The sequence below is a fragment of the Dipodomys merriami genome, unplaced genomic scaffold (genome assembly GCF_024711535.1).
Source record: "Dipodomys merriami isolate MVZ:Mamm:240054 unplaced genomic scaffold, mDipMer1.0.p SCAF_488, whole genome shotgun sequence".
NCBI classification, from domain to species: domain Eukaryota; kingdom Metazoa; phylum Chordata; class Mammalia; order Rodentia; family Heteromyidae; genus Dipodomys; species Dipodomys merriami.
This window is the reverse complement of record NW_027206055.1, coordinates 507,689-524,398: the sequence shown is the minus strand read 5'-3', so window position 1 is coordinate 524,398 and position 16,710 is coordinate 507,689. Positions and strand designations below refer to the sequence as shown.

The 16,710-nt window shown below is 32.9% G+C and overlaps 1 pseudogene; it reads right to left on the bottom strand.

Annotated features, from left to right (window-relative positions):
* Nucleotides 1-15,155: 15,155 nt before the first annotated feature.
* Nucleotides 15,156-15,255, bottom strand: LOC138809160 (U6 spliceosomal RNA; annotated as a pseudogene).
* Between the last annotated feature and the right edge of the window lie 1,455 nt (nucleotides 15,256-16,710).

The following is a 16,710-nucleotide window of genomic DNA, read 5'->3' as shown; positions in this document are numbered from 1 at the left end:
ATGATTGCATGTAAGTATCACTTTGGGTCATTCAAAAATGACAGATGCCACTTCCCCAGACATTCTAAAATCATGATTTCTATGTCAGGATTTCATGGTGGCAGGTGTTGAGATATCTGAATTAGTCTATCTATATCTTGCACTGAATTAGGCAGGAAGATATCCAATATCATATAGGATAAAAATGGTAGTGATAAAATATTCCCTTGAGAAAGACATAGGAGGTTGCCAGAAGTATGAAGTAGTTGAGATAATTTTGAAGAATTTAGAAATGCAAGCTCAGGTATGTCTCTTTAAATAATAATTATGTAAGTGGAAGGGCAAAAGAAGGGGAAGAGAAGAAAATAACTGACAGCAGATCATTGTCCCAAATTAGAGTATAAAAGACATAATCTATAACTTCCAAGTTAAAAAGAGACCAATATAATACGTCGCACTTAATTTAGGTACATGCAAAATGTTTACTTGGCTTTTTCCTACTCTAATGCTCCTAAATAAATGAAGACATAAGAAAAGGTATGTGATTGCCATTATTTCAACCTGAACACTAACTGTGATGAGCCCTCTTTTTCTCACTTTGCACTTGGAAAATAGTACCTAAGTTGATGATGTTGTGGCTGATTAGAGGTAGACTAAGGAGCTTCTAATTGTACAATTATCCCAGAATAGTTTAAAGTAGTTTTTTCTCCCAAGATATCCAACTACATTTTCTGAAGTTGTGCTTTGAACACACCCTCACACATGAGCAGATTATTTGAAATTATACTTCAGCATTTCCTTGGCACATTCTACTTTGTGCCTTTGTCTTTTTTTGCACATTCCTTTTGAGTTCATGGTTGCTCTATTTCCATTTCATCTGTAAAAACTGCTAAGAACATTGTTCAACTACCACTTCTTGTTTGCACATGCCCAGTCTATGTATGAAGGTACTTTGTACATGCTAAGCAATAGGGTAGTACTCACTCTCTGAGGAGAATAGTTCCACATTATAACCTTATGCTCACATTAGAGGGCGTAGAATTTAAAGCATTTTGAGACAGTGATATTAGAATTGAAAGGCTCCTTAGGGACATTTTCTTGGAGCTATTAGTTTACCCAGGAGAAATATAAATATCCACAAAACCTGGAGCTTATTAGTAAGTATCCGAATTAACACTAGATCTTAGATGCTGTGTTAATACAAGTCACCATTGTATTATTGTTACATCAGAATCCTTCCCTATTGCAAATATGGATGAGAAAATGAAAGAAAGGCATTACAAAATGTCTTATCTTTTTAGGCATTTAATCCTAGTGGCGAGGGTAATGTCTGAACTCTCCCATTCAATAAACATTTAAAGTTTATAAGAGTACTTCCTACATATAAGAAGTTGTGGCATGTTGATTGACAGGGTTATTTCAGCATGGAGATATCCCTAACAAGAACTAGATTTAAATAGAATATATGTCAGTTATGATGTGTCAATCAGGCATTTTCTATTCTAAAGAAGAATCAATTCAAGGACTGTTCAGTAACATCAGTAACATCAGTGTTACTTGTCCTACATTTATAATGAATAGGCTGATAAAATATCCAAACATATCTGAAGATATTTCAATAAAATCCCAAACTGAATGGATACATGGCTCACTCATTGAAACTGTAGACAAATTAGTCTTATCTGTGCTGTAGATCAATCTATAATCACCTGGCTAAACAAACTCTTCAAAAATATTCACAGAATTCCTCTAAGTAAAGATCATGACAGTTATATCTGTATAATTCTTCTAAGGTCAGGATAAAAGAATTTGTTCTCAATATTTTAAATCAACAGGATCTGTTGAATTCATGGATCCAGAATTTTATGGCTTCACATTCATATCTCAAAATTTTATTAATATGACTTTCACCAAAACACTGTTCTTATTGAACTTGTCTATGTCCTTTTAGTTTTCAAATCCAAATAGCATATTTCCTTCAGTATCTTCCTGACAATTTGTTCCCTCGTTTACCTCTCCAAATCTGTTTTTGGTCGTGGATATTTTAATGATGTCTAAAAAGACGTATCTATGCATCTGTTTAACATAAATTTTAGAACTATCAGAGAGTTTTTTCCTCTAAATCCATCATTTCCACCTGTAATCCTTATCACCAAGAATATTACTAACATGGTTGCCAGCCAGAGACGTGGGAACACTTTAGATTTCTTCTTACCCTTCTTACTTCCGTCTGTTAGATAAGATGAATGATCAAGATTTTCTGTTTCTGTCACTAATATAATTTCTATGTACTCCTTTTTATGCAACTGAAACTGGCCTGTTTTAAATACTCATCATTGGTCACTTTGTCCTAAAACAACTGCTTACATAGTATGCTTTTTCCCCATAGACTTTTCATATTGTTCTTCTCCATCACCAAATTACTGCTCCATGTAAGCACACAGAGTGAATATCTCAGACACAAATTCTAGTATCATTAATTACTCACTACATTGACTGTTGGCATTACACTTCTCATCTGTAAATGGATATAGTCTACCAGAAATATTGAAGAATGAATTTGTTGAATTCTAGAGCAAGAAAAAAGAAAAGTGAAGAGTCCTTACATTTTCCACCTTACCTTACAAATAAGAAAAGAGTCAAATTCAGTTTGTTGGTTTAAAATCACAATTTTTTTCATGCAGAAATAAAAATAAGTCATCATCAGGCTACACTGTGGTCATCATCCTCACCAAAATTATTATTAGCATCATAAGTGCTAATTATTGAAAGCCTGGTATGTGTCTATGACGTTGCTATTATTTGTCTTTTGATTAATAATTTTAATGTTACCACTGTGCATGCATCCATATTAAAATTTTGAACAAATAAAGAAACTAAAAAAACTAAACTATATCAGGTAGCTTGACTATGTGCTTTTAACAAATTATGGAATAGATTTTTGAAGCATTACAAATTCCTAACCAGTATGAATTAACTTCCTCTCTCTCCGTCACTACACACAAATATTTAAGAGTTTGAACAGAACTTTTTTCAAGTGATATACTCTAAATGTTACTACAATATCATGTGTATATCTAAAATTTCCTTTAAAGTAATAAAGTCTACTTTCAAATCAAGTATTAGTTATTTTATTCTCAGGAACTTTTAGATAAAGACTGTATATCTTTGAAATGAAAAAGGTCAAAATAATAGCATAAAAATTTTAGAGGGAGTCTGTCTTCAGAAATACATATACATATATATCTATATATATGTTATGTGCAGAAAGATATAGATTTTTAGAGATTATTTGTCATCAGAAATATGTACATATATTTAAATTTCTGTGTAGAATGATGTACATTATAGTGAAAGATACATCTTAAAACATAATTAAAATTTAAAAAAATACATCAAACCAAGTGCCAGTGACACGCTTATAATTCGAGCTATTCTGGGTGCTGAGATCGTAGAATTGTGTTTGAAACTAGCCCAGACAGAAAAGTACTTGTTAGAGTCTTATCCCCAATTAATCACTAAAAACAGGAATTAGCTCTGTGCTTCCAGTTGTGGAGTGCTGTCCTTGAGCATAAAAACATTGGGGACAATGCCAAAGTCTTGCAAACAACAACAACAACAAAATGTATCACATTAATTTCACAAAAGCAAATTTTAACTGCTGTGAACATTTCTTAGAAACATGAATACATGCCCCTGGAAAATGTTAAGTAAAAGTATAGAATATTTACGTCTATGTTAAAGACAAGACTATTTAGATTGTTTAAGATATTTAGGTAATGATTAGGAATTAAGAATAATGATAGTTAGGTAATAGATTGGGATTGGACTTTAATTCTAGTTTACAGTAGTAATAAAATGATATTTGTAATGATTATATAAAATTATTCTTGCTTGGTATATGAATTATAATAAGTGATAAGCATTTTAAAATGATTTCCAATGCAAAGGATTATCAATTCTTTTGTACTTTCAAAACAATTAAGAAATGTATTCCAAGGCTAGTTTGCTCTAAGACTATATTTGTTTTCTAAAATTAATTTAGGAATGAGTTAAGATTTAGATAACGATGCACAGCAGAAGAGAGTGAGAGGGGATAGAATGATGGACCACATAGGAGCTGTATGTCATTTGTACTGTGTTTCAACAAACAGAAACACTTCAGAGAAGAGAAACAGGAATATAAGGTGTCCTGAATCAAGTTTCATTTTAATCCACCTAATAGTTTTGACTGAGAATCAGAGAACATGGGAAAAATAGAAAATAAAGCATTGTGTAAACCTGTTACAATGTAAAGAAATTGTAATAGGAAGATGATATTTTCCAAAGAAATAAAAGAAAGGACAGGTAAACTCTAAAGGGAAAAAGAATGAAGAGAGAAAAGAAGCAAAATAAACCTTTATCAATAACAAACACAGGAGTTTGGAAGTGCAAAGCCAGTAGAAATATTGTAAATAACAATAAAATAACAATAAAAATTGCTAACGTGGATAGAAGATGGATCATATTTTATCATATATGATTTTGAAGTAATAGGAAATGAAAATTTAAAAGTCATAATTTAAAACACTATAGCCCAATGGTAAAACATTGCCATAGCATGTGTGAAGCAATGGTGTGATCGCCCAAACATTACAAAGTACACCCAAAGCACACACACACAAAAACCCACATTAACACACACACACACACACAACATACACACATTTGGAATATTGATATTATCATATTAAACAGAGATAATTATCACAAATAGTAAAAATATGTTAATATGAAATCATATTATTGCTCATACTATTTAAAAGTTTACTAGAAATAAAATACTCACAATATACTTAGATTCTTATAGATCAACTAAATTGAAAATTAAGAAATAGAAGACATGAGAACCTTTGCAAACAAGTTTTAAATAATAAACATTTTGAAACATGTATACTTTTATTTTGACAAAAGATTGATGTTACTGGTATTTTAACTCAAGATTTAGAATATGATAACCAGATGCTCTATATCTCGCTAGAGATGGCTATATTTCTAATCATTTCACTCTGGATACTTTTATAATAAAGGTCTCATCATTTCAAAGCCTCTCCCGAATCACAAACCCTGCTTATATTTCCCACCATAGCTAGAAAATGGAAGCCACAAATCACCATTCCCTGCTCAAACATTTTTTTAATTCAAGTACAAATATTTCCAAAAAGTGACCAGGTAATGAAGCCTTCTTAATAAAGTATGTGCTTCTTGGAAACACAGTAAGGACAAATATGTTTAGAACTATAAGAAATTAAAATTATTTAAATTCACCAACCATATAAAAATTAAGAAAATAATTTTTAAATATTCATGTTAAATATTTTAAAAGCAAAATATATGTGTCTAAATAATTTACATTGTAAAACTCATGCAAAATTAAATTAATCCTTCGACTCTGAAAAAAGAATTATTCTAAAGAAACAAAAAAAAATAATTAAGTTCAAAATTTGAAATTTAGAAAATGAAATGAATTGCATTCTTTAGTTGACTGAAGAAACTGTAAACCCTCTGTATATCAATTTTATAATAAAAAATGCATGACCAAAGAAAGCAAAAGTACCCATTGATCAATAGCACCAGCTAAAGTATCAGTATTTCTTTTTTTGAGTGTACAAGAAAATCGATGGAGGGGATAACAATGTTCTTTCCATTAAAAAATGTACTCATTACCTTACTTATGTTACTGTAACCACTTTGTACATTACCTTTACAATAAAATTAAATTGAAATTAAAAATAAACTAAATAATATACCAATTAAGAATTCTTAGAAGCCATTGGTTAAAAACTTTGTAAAAAACTGTCTTAGGAACCCAAGAAATATACTTTGATGATACTATTTAAATACTCAAACTTCAGCAGAGAAGCAAAAAGTTTATAAATGTTACAAGTAAAGTAATAAATCAGAATATATTACTATTAATAAAAATCATAAGATGAATTTATAGTGGTAGTCAAATATGTAACAAATGAGACGAATTGCCATTCGTTTGCACTTAATAAGTGAGAAAGAACTTTCTAGGTCTTTTAAAATATATATTAAGATAATGAAGAAACTATTCTGTCACATCATATGATAATCAGATAAAGATGATATTAAAACAAAGAACAGATTGTACTAAGTTGTGGGATGTTAATGTATTTACCTATTTTGGTTGTGGGTAACTGTGGGGATTTCAACTTGGAGTATTGTTCTTGCTAGGCTGGCGTCATATCAGTGGTTAATTATAGGATAGGGGTTCCCTTTCCACAAGAACATGCACCTGATCTGTCCTTTTAGCCTTCCCATCATCAATGGCATCAGAGTTGCACACCAACTTGTCTAGCTGCCTACCTTGGCTGGCCTGGATTCTGCAGTCCTTCCAATCTTTGCCTCTAGATAGTGCAGGATCGTGGAAATGATCCAGTTCACCCAGCTATAGAGTGAGAAGGAAGTCCACTAAACTTTTGGCTTGGGTTCTGTACTCAAGCCTCCTAAGTAGTTAAGAGTAAAGATGGGAGCCCCTGGTGCCAAGCAGTAGCAGTATTTTTAAAAAACTTGACATATATATGAGTTAGGCTTGTGATTACCTCAGGAAAAGAATAAAAGAGCAGTGAAGCATAAAGGACAGTCAGAACTTTAACTAGCTACTCAGAGGCTGAATCAGCTTAGCTAGCTACTCAGGAGGCTGAGATCTGAAGACCACTGTTCAAAGCCAGTCCAATCACGAAAATACATGTGATTATTTCCAAAAAATCAGAAGTGCAGCAGTGGCTCGAGTGGTAGACTACTATCCTTGGGCACAGAAGCTTAGGGATAGTGCCCAGGCACTAACAAGCTTCAGGAATGATGAATACATGCATGAGCTCCTGCAAATGTGCATGTGCATACACACGTGTGCATGAACACACAAACACACCAATGAGTATTTCAATGCTACCTTCTTTAATTTTTTTTACCTTGTTGTACCCTATTGCCATGTATTGGTTCACAAATTAACAAAATCAGCTAAGCAGCTATTTACATACAACTGATCATGTTTCTCTAAAGTCTGTTCTCTTTTTGCAAGCCTGCTTTTATATGACCCAAAAGTAAATTATTCAGGAGGGCAATTCATCTCCCTCAACTCTGTAGTATTAGATGATTGTTTAGGTTCTTCCTAGCTATATGATTTTGTGAAATCCTGCATCAAACAAAGTATTTCTTTCACGAGAAGGGAAGCCTTTGTCAAACAATTAATAATAGGATTTTCTCCTCCTGGCAAGCATGTATAGTTTTATTATCTTCATATATTTCATGATCTGTCTGTGTATGCCAAAGACTGCTGTGAAAATAAAAAGACCATTCTCAGCACTTAGCATTCGTATAACATTCATATGTATGAAGGTATTTAAATATTACTGAAATTGCTTTGGAATAAATAATGTTCACCTTGACTATTTTGAGAAAGAAGAATTGGTTTCTCAGCACTTAGGTAAGAACGTGAGTGAAAGAAACAAAAGGAAAGTTTGGAACAACTCAACACATACATTCAAATGAAACAAAACAACCCAAGAAAACACAAATTAATTCAGTACTTAAAAACCTGCAGGAAATCCTCCTGAGTAACCATGATTCCAGGCATAAGCTGTCTATTTTTTAAATAGTTTAGTAAATCATGTAGTTACAGAAGTTATAAATTATCATTACAACCTGTGTAATAGATGTGTGTATGTATATATCAATGCATACAGACAGAAATATTTTATCGTATCTTTGTATCTACAGTAGATTTATGAAATAGCCTTCGTTGTAAAATAAAATGGAAACAAAAGTTATTAAGGAGCAAAACAAAGGGAATTCTCACAAGTTTCTTGTTGAATGGAATATGAATTGCGAGAATCAGTTTGGGAAAACCATCTTAATTTAACATAATGGATAATGGGTATTAATTCCAATCTATCTATTTGCCCATATTGTGCATCCTCACACATGAGTATCAAAATCAAACCACAATTTTTGCTTTTGTATTTAATGCACCTGTTATAATTTAGGGGATTGATGAAGTACTCAAATAAAGATTAAAACAATAGTAAGTGAGGCGATGAGTTAGAGCTGAAAATGTTTTTAAATATTATAATAGCTAATTAAATTGAAATTTTCTTACTTTTACTCTATTGTCATGTCTCTCATTCCCACATTAGAAAAGTACATAGAAGGTTCTCAGTAAATTATGTGTATAATCATGAAAAAAAATGTATTGAAAGAATATGGGCCCAGTGTGGTTTTAGCTTATTGAGACCTGTAGGGGGTAGTGTGTTTTTGAGGCCTTGCAAAACGTTGTGATGGAGATGAAAGGAGGGATGTGCTTATTCTTGAAAATTGTCTAGAGGATTGCTCCCAGAAAGATAGTGACGAATAATTCCAAAAGATACAGCAAAATCACTTCCACAACCATGTTCACTGCTGCACTATTTACCATAGCCATGTTATGAAAACAGCCCAGATGTCTTATGGTAGAAGGATGGTTGGAGAAAGTGGGGCACATATACACAATTGGATTGCACCCATCCATTATGAAGACTGTTACATAATTTGCAAAGAAATAGATAGATCTAAAAATATGTTAAGTAAACTAAGTCAGAGCCAGACACACAAAGAACCCATGTTCTGTCGCGTATTTGGAACATAGGACTTTATGCAAGTTTGCACAACAGTATTAACCAAAGCATGCTCTTTGCAGACGAGTATTTAAAAGGTGTAATTTCTTATAAAATTGAACTTTTATTCCAACAAAATGAATACCAAGAAACTATCATTTGGAAGATATGAGCGGAAGTCAAAGGGAAGGAATAAAGAGAGTTATGGATGAAGAGAGGGAAGGTATAATATTCAATGCAGAAACTAGAAGAAATGAAAGTGGGGTGAGGTTTGGAAGGGTATTGGAAAGTTACGTAAAGATCCATTGTACTTATAAACTAATTTGTTGAATGGAAATTCCTTCATACAACTATTTAATAAAAATATAATTAAAAACAATGGAGACGGGGCTGGGAAGGTGGCTCAGTGGTAGAGAACTTGCCTTGCAGGCCTGAGGCCCTGGGTTCGATTCCTCAGCACCACATAAGCAAAAATAAAAAGCTGGAAGTGGCGCTGTGTTTCAAGTGGTAGAGAGCTAGCCTTGAGCTGAACAGCTGAGGGACATCACCCAGGCCCAGTGTTCAGGCCCCACGACCTGACCCCCCCCCCAAAAAAAAAAAACAATGGAGACATCTGAACCTTAAACTGTGTTCTCTTCAATCATGAGTCAAAATAATAGTTTCCTTCTCAGAAATTTTCTTTGCAGTTATTTTCCTCAAAATGACAGAAAAGTGACCAACAAAATGAATGTCAATACATCACATTGCATATCCTAAAGAGAAACAATATAAAAATCACAGTAAAAATGTTAGAATTCATCACATGATAAAATAACAGGTAGAAAGGATCAAATGCTGATTGTTTTTCCAAGTACGTTACCTATGGTATCTAATTTAATCCTCACAATAATCCCATAAAGTAGAACTACTTCTATTTCTAATTCTCAGATGATGATATTGAAGTCTTCAGAGTTGGAATTACTAGTACAACATTTCACAAATGGTAAATCTTAGCCTGCGGCCCATTCCCACCGTACCAAATAACTTCATTCTATTTTGTGACTAAAATACCAGCACTTAGTCCACTAATTCTAGGAAAATTTCCCAGAATTATTGTCCACACTCTAATAATATTTCACTTTATCTTTGTTAGAAAATAGGAAACTAAGCGGGATGTCGGTGGCTACACCTGTAATCGTAGCTACTCAGGAGGCTGAGATCTGAGGAATGCGGTTCAAAGCCAGCCCAGTCAGGAAAGTCCGAGAGATTCTTATCTATAATAAACCGCTAATAAACCAGAAGTGGCACTGTAGCTCAAGCGGTACAGTGCTTGACTTGAGTGGAAGAGTGCAGGGACAGTACCCAAGCCCAGAGTTCAAGTGCCAAGACCAACTAAAAAAAAAAAAAAGGAAATAGGTAACTGCAATATGAAAACTCCAAGTTCATAATCAATTTATACCTCCCTGGTGAAAGGAACTGCTAAACTATAACATTCTTGATTTCTAGCTCAAAATTGTAGAAATTATATTCTATCCCATGACAACACTGCATCGCAGTCATACTGAAAGAATAATCGCCCCAATTCCTGATGGAAACAGATTGCAGGTCTTATAGACCAATCATTTCCACATTGTAGCTCACATAAGTTGTTTACCATTAGAGGTATTTTGATTGCTTTTTATACCCAACATTTTGAGAGAAATGTATTACTTTAAAATGTTATTAAAGCAAGACTGATATAAAACTCACCTTTGACCCCAGATAAATATTTACCTTTCATATACCCAAAAATGCAGTCTTACCTATCATTAATGTTAGGAACGAGAGGTTAAAAATTATGGACACCAAGACCTAAGCATGAATTAAAGACTCTCCAACTTGTGAATACAATTGGTTAAAAAAGACATCAATACTACTGCATGTTTTTCAAAATTTCTTGTGATATTGAAGATTCAATGATAAAATATTAACACTTGAAAATAACTCATTTTCTTGGGAGTAGAACAGAAAACACAAGATTAATCCATCATTTTCAAATACCTTTATTTTTCTACAAATTCACTCTTATAATTATCAAGATTATAAAACTAACTGAAGTACAGAGCCACAAAGGAAATAATTTAACTGCATCATCTACATTCAAAAAACTGTTACTGGGGCTGGGAAGGTGGCTCAGTGGTAGAGTGCTTGCCTTGCATGCATGAGGCCCTGGGTTCAATTCCTCAGCACCACATAAGCAAAAAGGAAAAAGCTGGAAGTGGCGCTGTGGCTCAAGCGGTAGAGCACTAGCCTTGAGCTGAAGAGCTGAGGGACAGTGCCCAGGCCCAGAGTTCAAGGACCCACGACTGGACCCCAAAAAAAGAAAAAAAAACTGTTACTAGAAAACAAAGTTATTCTAATAATTAGCTTACCAAATTCACTTATATCCTTTTATTCTATTTCATAATATTTCATAATATTCTATTGCATAAAAAGCCTATATACCCACTTACATGTTCAGATCTTAATATTTATTTCAGAAATGTCTATAGTTCTATAGTCAATGAACTGAAATAATACTAAAAATATTCAAAGGCTTTTCAGAAATTGCAAGATGCTCTCGGGGTTGTTATTTATATTGGAAAAGATATTTGAAAAGCCTTGTTTGTTAAAGTTGTGATAGTTACTTTCACAAAAGAGCCATTAGTGAGGATCCCATTGCATGTACAAAAGAACTTCAAATGCATCCACAATCTGGAGGTGACACATGCTTTTTGTTTGTTTGTTTTGAAAGGTATATCTAGCAAGCATATCCACAATACTGGTTTTCAGTCAATATGATGGGATATTCAAACCTAATAAATACAGGGTTGATTATCTTAGTAAGAATAGATATGATGTTACAAAGAAAGTTATTTTCAACAGAAATCCAGAAAGAGTTTATTCACCTTGTGTTTCACAGGAATAACCAGAGAGTAATACCTGTTTGGTCAAGTCAGTCAAACTCACTACATGAGTATATCTTAAAATCATAACCAATTTAAGAGGTCAAATACATATTTTGTACTGACAGTCATCTTACAGCAATAACTTACTACCTAATTATATCTGTATCTTCTTACCTAACATATAATAAGAGCTGAAAGTGGTCTCTTTTATCTAACTTAATGTTGTATATGCTTTGATTATGATGATGTTATTATTTGACAAATAAAATGTACAGAAGGGTGGCTTCACAGAAATGACATGACAGAACACTGATAAATAAAAACATTGCAACACAGTTAGCTCTTTTGAGCCTCACCTTGTCCACATTGGCAAGCAACATTGCAAGAGCACACGCACACATATAAACATACACACATGTGTGCATATGTACACACATATACTTGCATGCTAAATTCAGGGTTTAGTACAAAAAAGTACAAATAAAATTTTAGTGATTAAGACAAATGTTAATTTGCCTTATTACAAAATAATACACAATCCAGTCACCATGGGTGTTACATTTTACTTGCCTCACCACATGTGACCACTTAATTTATTTTAATTAATTAATTCATTCATTTGTTTGGTGTTAATACTAGGCTTGAACTCATGGCCTGGCTCTGTCCCAGGATTTGTTGTTTTTTTGTTGTAGTTTTCTCAAGCCTAGAATTTTACTGCTTGTCCCACAGCTCCTTTTCTAGCTTTTGCTGGTTACTTTCAAATCAGAATTTAATGGACTTTTTTTTGCTTGGGTTGGTTTCAAACCACAATCCTCAGATTTCATCTTTCTGATTAGCTAGGATAAACACATGAGCCACAAGTGTGGCTTCTAGTTTTTCCTCTATAGCTATCTAATACACATATTAGATAGTAATTTAAAACTTAGAGTATAGAAGCAAGTTGTACAGTGATGATATTGTCTTGTCAGAAATTTAAGCTAGTAAATTTCTTCTTAAAACCATAAACAAAAATACCATGGTATAATATAAGAGAACTCACTATTGAACATATGAGCTTTAAGAGCTTTCTAATAGATCCATTATTTGTTACCCAACATTAGAAAAAACTATATAATGCAGTAGTAAAATAGAAGTCCTTTGTAGGAATACTTAATTACCTTGTTTTTAAAGATACTTGTTTTCATCCAAAAAAGTAGGCCTCTCTATAAGGTGCTTAATGAGAAGTCAAAGTGTATTACTAATCCTTTGCTATCAATTAAATCTCACCTTTTCTTCTTGGAACTTATAATTATTAAAGAAATAGTTCAGAATCAGCAAGCAATAGTTCAGATTCACACTTCCAGTGCAAGTGGATCACCAGTAATTAATCCTTGATACCATTTTCCACAAAGTTTTGTCACAGATACAATCGGTCTGCCTTCTCTAGCTGTTTTCCTAACCTGGACCTATTCCTTCACTCTACAGGAAAAGTGTGATTCAACTGATTTCAGTCAGATCTGTTACTAGAATTATCAAAGATTTAGATTTTTGTCTGTAATTTGGTCAAAGCTATGTCTCTTTATGTAGGCTAATAAAAATGTATTTACTAATTTCAAGTAAATTCATAAATTCCATTTCCACCTCTTTTAAAAAATAAAATTGTTTGCTCTATAAATTGATCAGAGGCATGGATTTTGTGGCTAGCTAGGTCATTGTACATCTGTCTCTCTCTTCCTCTCTCCCTTTCATGGTTCTCATAGATAATGTAACTGCTCCATAATTATCCTAATTTATTTTGCTTTTATATTTTTGGTTGCATCATTTCACTTTCTGCTCTGCCATTTCCCAAATCATTTACTTAGAAGGCATTATTTCATATTTTCTCATTCCTATAATAAGCTGCACATGAAGACACCACTGGTCCCATTTTCAGTCTGTACCTTTGAATATGGAGGAAAACCTTTCCTTTGCTCTCTATGAATTCCCTACTCTCCAGTTAGAATAATTTCCAATAGTAAAATTGGAAAAAGAGAAAGAAAATCATGGTGAAATAACAGATGTAGAAAATTCACTGGATTTTTCTGACCAGTTCAACCAACGTGAACTATTAGGGAATACATGTGCACCCCATTCCCACTGGTACTCACTGTCTCTGGTTAGGCAATTCTGATGAAGACAAGGAACAAGATGAAAAAGTGAGGAATGTCATCATTTGCAAAAAAAAAAATGGAGAAGTATTAAAGCAAATTTTTGTTTGGGCTGCTGAAAATAATTGGCTTACTACAGTGCAGACACTGCTTTCCTAAAAGGCCACTCATGTGAATACTAGGGATGATGATGAATATACCTCTCTTCATCGGGAAGCCTGCAGTGGGCACTTAGACATTGTCCATGAGTTGGTGGCTCAAGGCAGATATTCATGCAATTACTGTGAATGGCTAGACACCCCTGCACAGTGCTTATATATTGAATAATACCAGAGTGGCTGCTTTCTTAGTTCACATTGAGGCAGATACCAATGCCCAAACTAAAGTCCTCTTGACTCCCTTGCATCTTGCTGCTTGGAATAGAAATAGCGAAGATATGCTGGATCGCCTTCTATTGAAGCATTATATCAAACCAGGTCTGAAGAACAACTTGGAAGAAACTGCATTTAATATTGCCAAAAGGATAAATATGTATCACTACTTCTTTTAAATTGTGGAAGGCTGTAAAAATTGTTCTCCTAACTCATAATGGTTTGGTTAAGATTCTTAAATTTCAAAAATGCCAATCCATCTTTGTGTCTGTACAAAATATTTTCACAATACAAAGCAACAGCAATATCTTACTTTAAAAATTCATGGATTCCATAGTATTCTTCAAGTGAATTGCCTGACTGATGTCAAAATGTATTCAAGAGTTGTTTGTATACATCTATAATGATTTCTGCAGGGTTTGTGATTTTTAAATCAGAAATCACTTTAACTTATCTGTTGAAATGAGTAGTACAGAAACTAAAAATATTTCTGGTGCTTGTATGAAAAAAGTATATTTTAAAATACTCTGTATTTTATTTGTATAATGTCCATAATCTATTTAATTCTCTCCTAGATATAATACTTTGAATTATACATTGTTTTATAATATATAGGTTCGTTAATAAATGTGTTATTTCAGATAGCATTCCATATAGAAAAAGTTTAAGATTCCTTTTTTTTCCTAGGTCCTTATAGTATTTTATTTCTTTGGGATAAAATGACAATGTTATCCAATTTCAAATGTTTTGTAAAGATTATGCTATGTAAAGGCCATTCTAAGGTGAGGATTTAACGCACTGATGTCAAACTAACTTTCAGTTCAATGAATTACGTATATTGTTACATTTGCCTTTTTAAATTTTTTATTGTGAAAATACTGTACAGAGGGGTTACAATTACATGGGCAAGATAATGAGTACATTTCTTATCAAGCATTGTAGCCTCCTCCTGTATTTACCCTTCCCTTCCATTCCCATCCTTCACCTGCTCCCCCACTCAATCCTCCCTGCTACCCCTCCACCCGCACAAAGTTGTAAAGTTCATTTTTCGACATAACGACTTGTATTTTTGTAATCAATTTTTAATAACTGTTTTTCATTTCTTGCATCTCAAGAATGAAAAATATGGAGTATTTCACAAATTTTCATATCATCCTTGTGCAAGTGCCATGATAATCTCTATATTGTAGTAATTTGGGTAAACGTCCTGCTGAAGCATGTAGTAGCCTGTAAATTTAAGTAGTTATTGATGCAATCTTTATACAGGCATATATCCTTGGTTGACTGTTTGTAACTAGGAAACCTTATTGTTCCTAAAAATGTTATTGATCTTACTTCTCTAAAATTCTGTGTATATTGGGAAAAGCTTATATTGTTTGGTCGATTGCTCACATTTGCAATTTTTTTTGTCTATGACTATTTTAAGTCTTTTTCATTTTAAATTTGATCATACTTTGAAGCCTTTATAGCTAGGTCCAAAGGTGATTGTTTTTCAAGTACTTATTTATAAACTGAGTTAGCTTTGTGGAGCTAATGGATTCAAAGTAAGTCTTGCTTAAGAGCTACTTCTAAACTTCTGCAGCTTAAAAATTCCTAAATGATGTCTTACTGGTACAAATGTCTACCTGACCCTTTACTCTTCTTCCCTGTAGCAACAGACCAACCAGAATATCTTACCCTGACAGCATAAATTTTCTTATTGGAACAAAACTAATATTAGTTAAAAGGGATCATAGAGAGATAAACAGTTAAGACAGAATCATTTAGGCTAGAAGGTATTTTATCAAAATATAATTGTTTTTTATACCTAACATTTCAATAGTAGCTAAAGCCAAGAAGGTGAAAAAAATTTTCACATGCATGATTACCAAATGTCCTGGCCTGTCTACCATCCATCCAGGCAGGAATTTACACTACTGCCTTTCTTTCATCAAATATTTTCATAGTTACAAGAGAAGTCTATATGTTTCTCCTCGATATTAGGCCTTAAATTAGTAATGTTTTAATCACAGTGTTTCCTCTTGTTTCTAGGCTGTAAATCTCCAAATGGTAAAGCTTTAGGTCCAACTCTACCAAACACTGAGGTAGAAATAATGGAATAATATTTTAAAACACAGTTGCCTTTGATACCCTAACCACAACAGAACATTGCAAAACATGTGCCTTTTTTCTTATATTTTATAGTTATATATTTTATGTTTATACGTGCTGATATTTTATTTCACACAGTGAAACTTACTAGAATTAATTGATAATTTGACAAATAAATAGATATTTATTACAATAAATAGATTGGAATATAAATAATAAGGTTTAGAATGTACATTAGAATATAAAAAGTATCAATGCAATGTCTTTGGTATAAACTTGTGATATGTTCTAAGTATTCTTGGTCTCCTGAATTCACATTGTAAAAAAAAAACAATTGTTTTCCTCTAATCTATAAGGGATTTTACTCTGCTGCTCTGTTTATTGTTTTAACTCACTGGTTGCAAAATGTTTTTCTCTATATTTCTGAAGCATTTCTACTGATTGTACCCAAATTTTGCTGATATGATATCTAAAAGGTATTATTCTTCTGCAGGACCCATGGGTCCTAGGATCCCAGCTCTTAGTTATCCTCTTCATCTGATAACAAGGGGAAGATTTCTCACCTAGGCTCATGAAACATGCT